We start from the raw sequence: 7,329 nt of genomic DNA, 5'->3' as shown, positions 1-7,329 counted from the left end.
GCAAAAACCTTTGAATTAAAACCCAGCTGTTCAAAATTAGTTTCAGCCTTTTTTTGTGTGTTTTGCAGTCATATCTATGGAATCCTGTCTGCCTGCCTGGGCTTTCACATTATGCTCATCACCGTTTCAGCTGCCATGGAAACACGTGAGCATATACAGCTGTATAGATTTATTTTTTGAGGGAATCTGAAGGACCCTAGAGATTTATTACTGAGGGGATAGACTGTAAAATAGTCTCCTCGGGGAAGTGATAGGAGCTCAACCATCTGAGTCAGTTCAGGCTGACAAAGCAAGACAAAGCAGTGCGTTAAAAGAAAATGTTGCAGTGGTTGGGCTGAAGGATAAAACGAGCTCATAAATTTTTCCCCCTCTATAGGTGTTATGATTTTTTATAGAAATTAAAAGCCTATGCAGGAGTCTGGAAAGTTTAATGGATTTTTAAGATGATCTTGCAGCCCTTATAGGACATTTCTTCTCTGTCTCTGTTTCTAACCTAGCCTAACATTTTGGTTTGAATTATTTCAGGTGAGAGACCATGGTGGGGAACTTGTTGCATATTCTTGCATGTTTTCTACTGGGGACTCAAATGCAATTCATCCTGACATCCACCTTCTATAAAAATGCTCCTGGCCTAACCCTCCACTGCTGGGGACTGCAGATCAGTATTTAATCCTTGTGCATACACAAATGTCAAATCAGAAATCTCCACTCACTTTCACCAGGGTAGCTTGTTTGCACATTGGTTCTGTTTCCTTTACACAGCTGTCATGACTGCCGTGTCAGCCAAAGTACATCAGAAGAAGAATCAAGCCCTTGGTGTCCTCATGACTGCATGGAAAACCAAATTGAGGCACTGAGGAGCTTTTTTCATGTGACACATGGCACAGCACTGATAGGTTTATAATGCAAGATTATAGGCTTACAACAAATGTGTGTTTAGCGTTTACGTCCTTATTACTGCTCAGAGTTTGGTGTCAGGATAAGAAAGCAATAGAAAAAATACCCAATGTACATTTTCCTCTGTTCTTTCTGGAATGAAGAATGCTTACACATCTTTTTAGATGCTTAGCTCCAGGAGCACAGGCGCTCTGTATTCAAATGGGCTGCAAGGCATGTGCATTCATGGTGCTACGTAATAATATGCAAATAGTCAAGCTGAGAGGAATTAACAATGTATGAACAGGAAGTGGGAACTGATGTCAAAATGTCCCACAGGAAAGTGAGATACAAGAGGTGAAAGAGTGGCAAGAAACTTGGGATGATTAATATTTTTAATTAAACTCAGGTACTTCCTAAATTGACAAGGCTGTAATTTCATTACAAGACATGGACAAACTGTATACATCTTGGTTTGTGACATTTCTGCTGCCAACAGGTTCCCACCATAACATCTTAGGCATATTGTCTATAGTTGAAGCATCATAATTCCTTATGCATCTTGAATTGTACTAAGTATAAAGATATCCAACAGGGCTTGGATATCTTTGTCCATTATAAAGAATTCCCATTGGAGATATTGATCATCTTTCAGTGGCACCTAATCCTTTAAGTCTTTCTGATTAATAAATGATAAACTGCTGCTTATTAATGTGCTTCAGCAGAGCAGCATCTGGTATACAGGAGGGGTCCTGCTTTTATCCAGGTCCACAAACAGCTTGAGACTGAAGCAGAGGGAGAAGAGCTTGACTTGCTCAGTGAGAGCCAAACCCCCCTCAAAAGCCAAAGCCCTTCCAGGCCCATCATCATTGGTTGGCATGGGGCTCCCCATACACGCACACGTCCCCAAGGAAGGATGATGTTACTTTTATGGACAAGACTGGGAATCCCATGATAGGGGTGTTATTTCCAATTCTGCCATAGGCCTCCTTGGAGTCGTCACTTAACTAATCTATGCCTCGGTTACTACCAAGAAATAAAGACAGTAATATATCTCACCTTCATTAAGGTTTACATAACACTTTAGAAAGCTTGGATAGAAAATGCCACGGAAGAGTGAAGTATATATTTGTTCAGCGTTCTATAAACACACAAGGCCTTATAAATTTATTAATGGAAAATGTTCTTTAAGATTTTAAAATAAACGGCAGAGGTTCCTGTGCTCTTTGTGGAATGTTATTACAGGCTGCTCCAGCAGAAACCACTGAAATTCCTCTGTGCTGTGTAGATCTCTAGCATATAGATAATACTATTGCAGCGGAGTGAAGGCAATATTCCCTTTCTCGCAGGAAACAGTGGGCCTCAGAAGTCCAATAGTTTCAGATGCTGGCATTTCAAGTCATGCTTGTGGTCACAACGTTCTTTTTAAACCCAATCCTTAGTGAACACTTTGTTCGCATTGCAAACCCAGTACGAATTTTGCTTCGATTAGCAGCTGGCTCTCTGGAATCCAGAACAGAAGCAGAAATGGTGCAGAGCAAAACTGAGCTAGGACAATAGATCTACATGGAAAATAAAGATCCCTTCTCTTTCCTGAGCCACAAAGCACATGGGTTTTTCTTTAAATCTCAACTTCAGTTTATCTACATTCTAACCCTCAGCTATTTGGTGACTCCCAATTTCAAATATATCACATGTATTATGTTCCTCACAGGGAAGATTCCCGTTTAAATTCTTCTTTCCCCTTTCCTGTGCCAGTTGGAGGCATTGTTGTAATATTGTATTACCTCTCAGCCTAGAGCTCTATTTATTAATTAGATGTATTATTTGATATCAAACACCACCACCAGTGATCCTAGTGATAGCACAGTGAACAGGCACCCTGGGCATTAGGAAGCTTCCAACATCAATGGATTTCCAAGGACAGACAGTGGGGAAATGAGGGCCGTGGATATTTCTTCACCCACGTGTTTCTCTCTGCTAAGCAGCTAATGGGAGGTCAAGGTTTATGACTTCTCCCGTCATGGAGAAATATAACGGCCATAACCATAGCATCGAGTGATTGAGGACGTGAGTGATATGTCAGACTGAATGCGGGAAAAGGGCACAGAGAGGTTGCTGAAAGCCAAAATAGCAAAGCAGAGAAGCCTCTTGCCCCAAACACTGCACTCCTACAGAAATCTGCTCATACACTTAGCTCGAAGTCAGATTGATATGAATACTCCCATGCATAAGTCATTAAGCTGCTGAGCACATGTTCAGTAAGACAGCAAGAGTGCACTTCCATTCAGATATAAGGAGCAGCCATTTTGTTGCATTCACCAGGCACAATCCAAATGGCAGCTCCACAGCACAAAGCCCTGTCCCCCCACCTCTGCATTCTCCCCCTCTCAAAACAAAATCTCACTTGCACAGTACTGGGAGTTTGGGGTTTTAAAGCAATAAAGTAACTTGCCATTAACAAAAAGGTCTTGCTGATGTGTACCAAGCCAATGGGGATTTTTTTGTAACGCCATGGAGCCAGACAGCTACAGGAGCATCTTCTATCATGATGCCAGAACAGCGAAAGCAAAGCCCATCTGTGTTACAATGCCAACACACTGCAGCTGCTTATCATGAGATCTTCATATGATGCCTAAATGCCACAGAAGTGCATTGTCAAGGCACCAAATTGGTCCCGACATAATTCTTTATCATAGCACAGGTAAGAATTTGGTTCAAAGTCATGTCAAAATTACTATACTTTCTGTTAGAAGCCAAGCTTCCTATTGAATTTAATAACTCCACTATGACTTTAAATTAATTGCTGCTTTTATTATATCTAATTACTTTCTCATGAAGCTCTGTAAAGATGCAAAATGATTATACAGCTACTAAACAAAACACATCTTCTCTACAAACATATATATACACACATGCACTTTTTTAAAGGAGTGCTAAGCTAAAGTTGAGAGCTTTCAACTATTCTCTTTCACAGTAAACCTTAAACCCACCTTTGTGATCTCCCTTCCTCAGTAGCTAAAAATTAAAAAAAAAAAATGGAGGAACCCCTTTTTCAGGTTCTTAGTTTGCAATTCTTCCTAAGTGTAATAAATTTTGCATGCCAATCTTACAGGCAAGAGTGGAGAAGGTAGACTGAGGCAATTTTGCCAATTTAGCTGCCAAAGTTTATTCTGCTAAAGAGTCTCCTGTGGATTAGGACTGGCACTGCTTCTTCGTTCTGCTCTCTTCAGTTCCTGCATTTTACATTAGACCCGACTTCAGTTCTGTGTGGAATTGTGACCCCAGCCTTAGCACCGTGCCTTCTGCAGGACTGGGCTTTCAATTTCTACCCCCAAACCCTAGGGCATCCTACTCCCTGAACATGGGTTCCCCTCTTCTCTGACACTTTCTTCAGCCCTTTAGATATTTGTTCAAAGGAGTTTTTTGAAGTTAGAAGTTGAAGGTGTTTTGGTTTTCTAAGTTCTTCTACAAGCAAATGGACAAATAATTCAATGGAAACTACCAGGATAATTCAGGCGGGCAGAAAGTAACTACCCAACCTGGATTTGGATCATGGCACTAGTCATATGCAGTAGTGCAACAGGTTACCAGGAGCTCCTCGAATTAATGCAATAAAATGTAGTAGTAGAGTCAATAATGCTAGGGACAGAAGTTAAATGAACTGGTTTAAGCAATCAGAAGCTGGTTTAAACCTGTAACAGAACAGAAGTTCAGTACACATAAACCAATTTCAAAATGGCTGAAGCTGGTTTAAAATAAACCTGGTTGGATTTAGTATCAGACTTAACTGAGTTGTGTCAAACCAGTTTATGAAGCTTCTGTCCCCAACCACTTCCTGGTTCAAGTTAAATTACAGTCCCCCAGCATGATTTTCAGTCCTGGGTTGGGCTGTGCCATTTGCTCTGGAGAACAGGACTGGCCCTGGCCCTGCCCCTCTGCTCCCTAGCTGAGGCAGTGAGGGCTGGCTGACAAGGGGGCAGGAGGCAAGCCTGGCTGGGGTACAGCTCAGTCTGCAGGGGAAGGCAAACCCTGTCTGAGACCAGGGAGGAAAGTTAAACACCTCTTCCCCTGCTCAAACTTAGTGCTGGCTGCAACAGTGGACTACATATCCCAGGGGTAGCTGGAAGCAGGAAGAGGAAGTGATGAGCAAACTGGCAGAGCCCTGCAGTTGTGATTCTAGACTGCAAATCCCAGAGGCCTCGGGGGCAGCAGGAAAAGGAACTGAACACACAGCCAAAGAGCCATGCTCTAGTGCCCCCTGGCTTCAGGCCTGAGCTACAGCAGGTATGTGGCTGCATTTCCTGAACTAAAGGTCTTGAGTCCTTTCACTTCTGTTAAGAAAGGTCTGAGTCATGAAGTCTTTCACTTCCATTTCAATTTAATCTATGCAGTTTTGACTAACCTGCAAAGACTAAACTGATTCAGCCTCAGGCTTCTTGACTGTCTATACTTAGCCTAAATCTCACCATTGACCAGATGAACTCCTCCATACTACATGCACATTATTAAAACTCCCCCTTTTCCAACATGCACTTGGCTCTTTATAATACCTGAGATGGATTCTTTGGAGTCAATTCTCTCCCTTGAGTACCCCAAGGTTCAGACAAGAGTTGAGAGGGGATTCTTCTAGGGCATTGTGGGATAAAAAGGTCTAAGAACATTTATTAACATGGCTTCTATAACACAAGTAGTTCTCTGTAATGAGACTTGACTTAACCAGCAGAAATCCTACTCAGTCTCTTAAATGCGTTTAAGCTGGGTGTGGTTGATTTTAAATTCAATCCAAACCACTGCTAATGTTAACTCCTTGGAGACTAATCCATGTAGCAGCAGAATGCTATAGGCTAATATTCCACTAGACACTGGCTTTCAAAGGTAACATGCCTAAAACATGAGTCACCACTGCTAAGCCTAACAGAGGATGGAGGTTTTTAAATAGCCTCTCTCCTAAAATTCTTCTCCTCAAATAACAATTGCAACCTACTTTCTGCATTTACTCTTCTCACTGCCTATCAGGTTAGGCCCCAAGTAGTCAGCTGCTGCACATATTACACATCTAAAATCTTGACTGAAGTTACCTACCTAAGGATCTTTAATAAAAATGAAATCTTCATCTGCATGGAAGCAGCACCAAGCCTTGGGATAATGAGTAGGACAGATGCACTAGCTGCCATAGAAAATGCTACCTACCTCAATCTATGAATTACACTAGGGGAGTGCTCCTAGGCACAAAGAAAAGTATCAAACAGGCATTCAGGAGGTCTGGGTTCAATCCTCTGATACAAGCTTCCTGAAGGATCTCATTTAAAACTAGATCTTGTTTCATCCCTCAGACATGTAAATAGTTCCAGTAAGACCTCTAGATTCTTTATGCATCTCCATTTAGAACCTGCATGACTAAACAGCCTACTGCACATGCTCAGATGTGATCTAGGACAGCCACACAGGCCTATAACTCCATTTGTGCTTTCTTGTGAGGCAATTTTACCCCAGAGGTGCATACATTTATGTAATCTCCCCAAAACTGTAGCTGGCAAAAACCATGGGTAGCAACTGCTTGATATGACAGTGTTGGGACTATTATTGCCTAATAGCTTAGTGGTTGTGACACTTAGTTAAGACAGAAATCTGGGGGTCTAGCAGTGGCCAAACTGCGGCTTGTGAGTCGCAAGCGGCTCACTCGCCACAGTATTTGTGGCTCTTGCCCCGCTTCTTGAAGCCCTGCCAACTTCTACTGGGACTGCTGGCCCAAGTGCCAGGCTGCCGGGGTGGGGCTACAGCTGTGCTGCTTACCCTGGGGTGCGCTCCACACAGGGGAAAGCCAGAGCGGCTCAACTCCAGGTCGCCCCTTCCCCCCGCTCTCTCACTGGCTCTTGAACATCAGTGGAGAACTTCAGTGCTGCTCTCAGGGTGAGTAACTCTGGCCACCCCTGGTCTAGACCTTCCTTATCCTGAGGGAATTTCACTCAGTTGTCTATAGGCTAGGCAGGGCTAATAGTACCCTCCACACTTCCTGCCAAAGCTGGGCCAATGGGTAGCCAAACAGGAAAATTTCATGGAGGAGTAGTTAGTTATATTAGTCAGAAGACAAAGTAGATATGCACCTTAATAGACAAACTAAATAAGACACATACCTGGTGCATCTACATGTGCAATTAAATCAGGGGCAGACAATTATTTTGGGCGGAGGGCCACTTATCCAGTTTTGGCAGGCTGTCAAGGGCTGCATGGGTAGCCCTGCCCCTTGACAGGTTTGCCCCACCCCTTGACAGGTGCTCCACCCCCTGGTCACCAATGTCCCAGGGCCAGCACTGGTGGGATCCAGAGCGGGGCACAGGCTGGCAGGGGTCTGTGGAGCTGGGCTGGCCTGCACCAGCAGGGAGTGGGGAGCTGGCCTGGCTCCATAGAGCCCCTGCCGGCTGGGGCCCCGCCCCCCCGCCAACCCGCTCT

The 7,329-nt window shown here is 43.6% G+C and overlaps 1 protein-coding gene across 2 annotated transcripts in view; it reads right to left on the bottom strand.

Annotated features, from left to right (window-relative positions):
- The window catches only part of DCX (doublecortin), a 113,180-nt gene that overhangs the window by 92,223 nt on the left and 13,628 nt on the right, over window positions 1-7,329 (bottom strand). The window lies entirely within an intron of this gene.

This window comes from Alligator sinensis, unplaced genomic scaffold, assembly GCF_000455745.1.
Source record: "Alligator sinensis unplaced genomic scaffold, ASM45574v1 scaffold521_1, whole genome shotgun sequence".
Lineage (NCBI taxonomy): Eukaryota > Metazoa > Chordata > Crocodylia > Alligatoridae > Alligator > Alligator sinensis.
The sequence above is the reverse complement of the archived record's forward strand: the minus strand, read 5'-3'. Positions and strand labels throughout refer to the sequence as shown.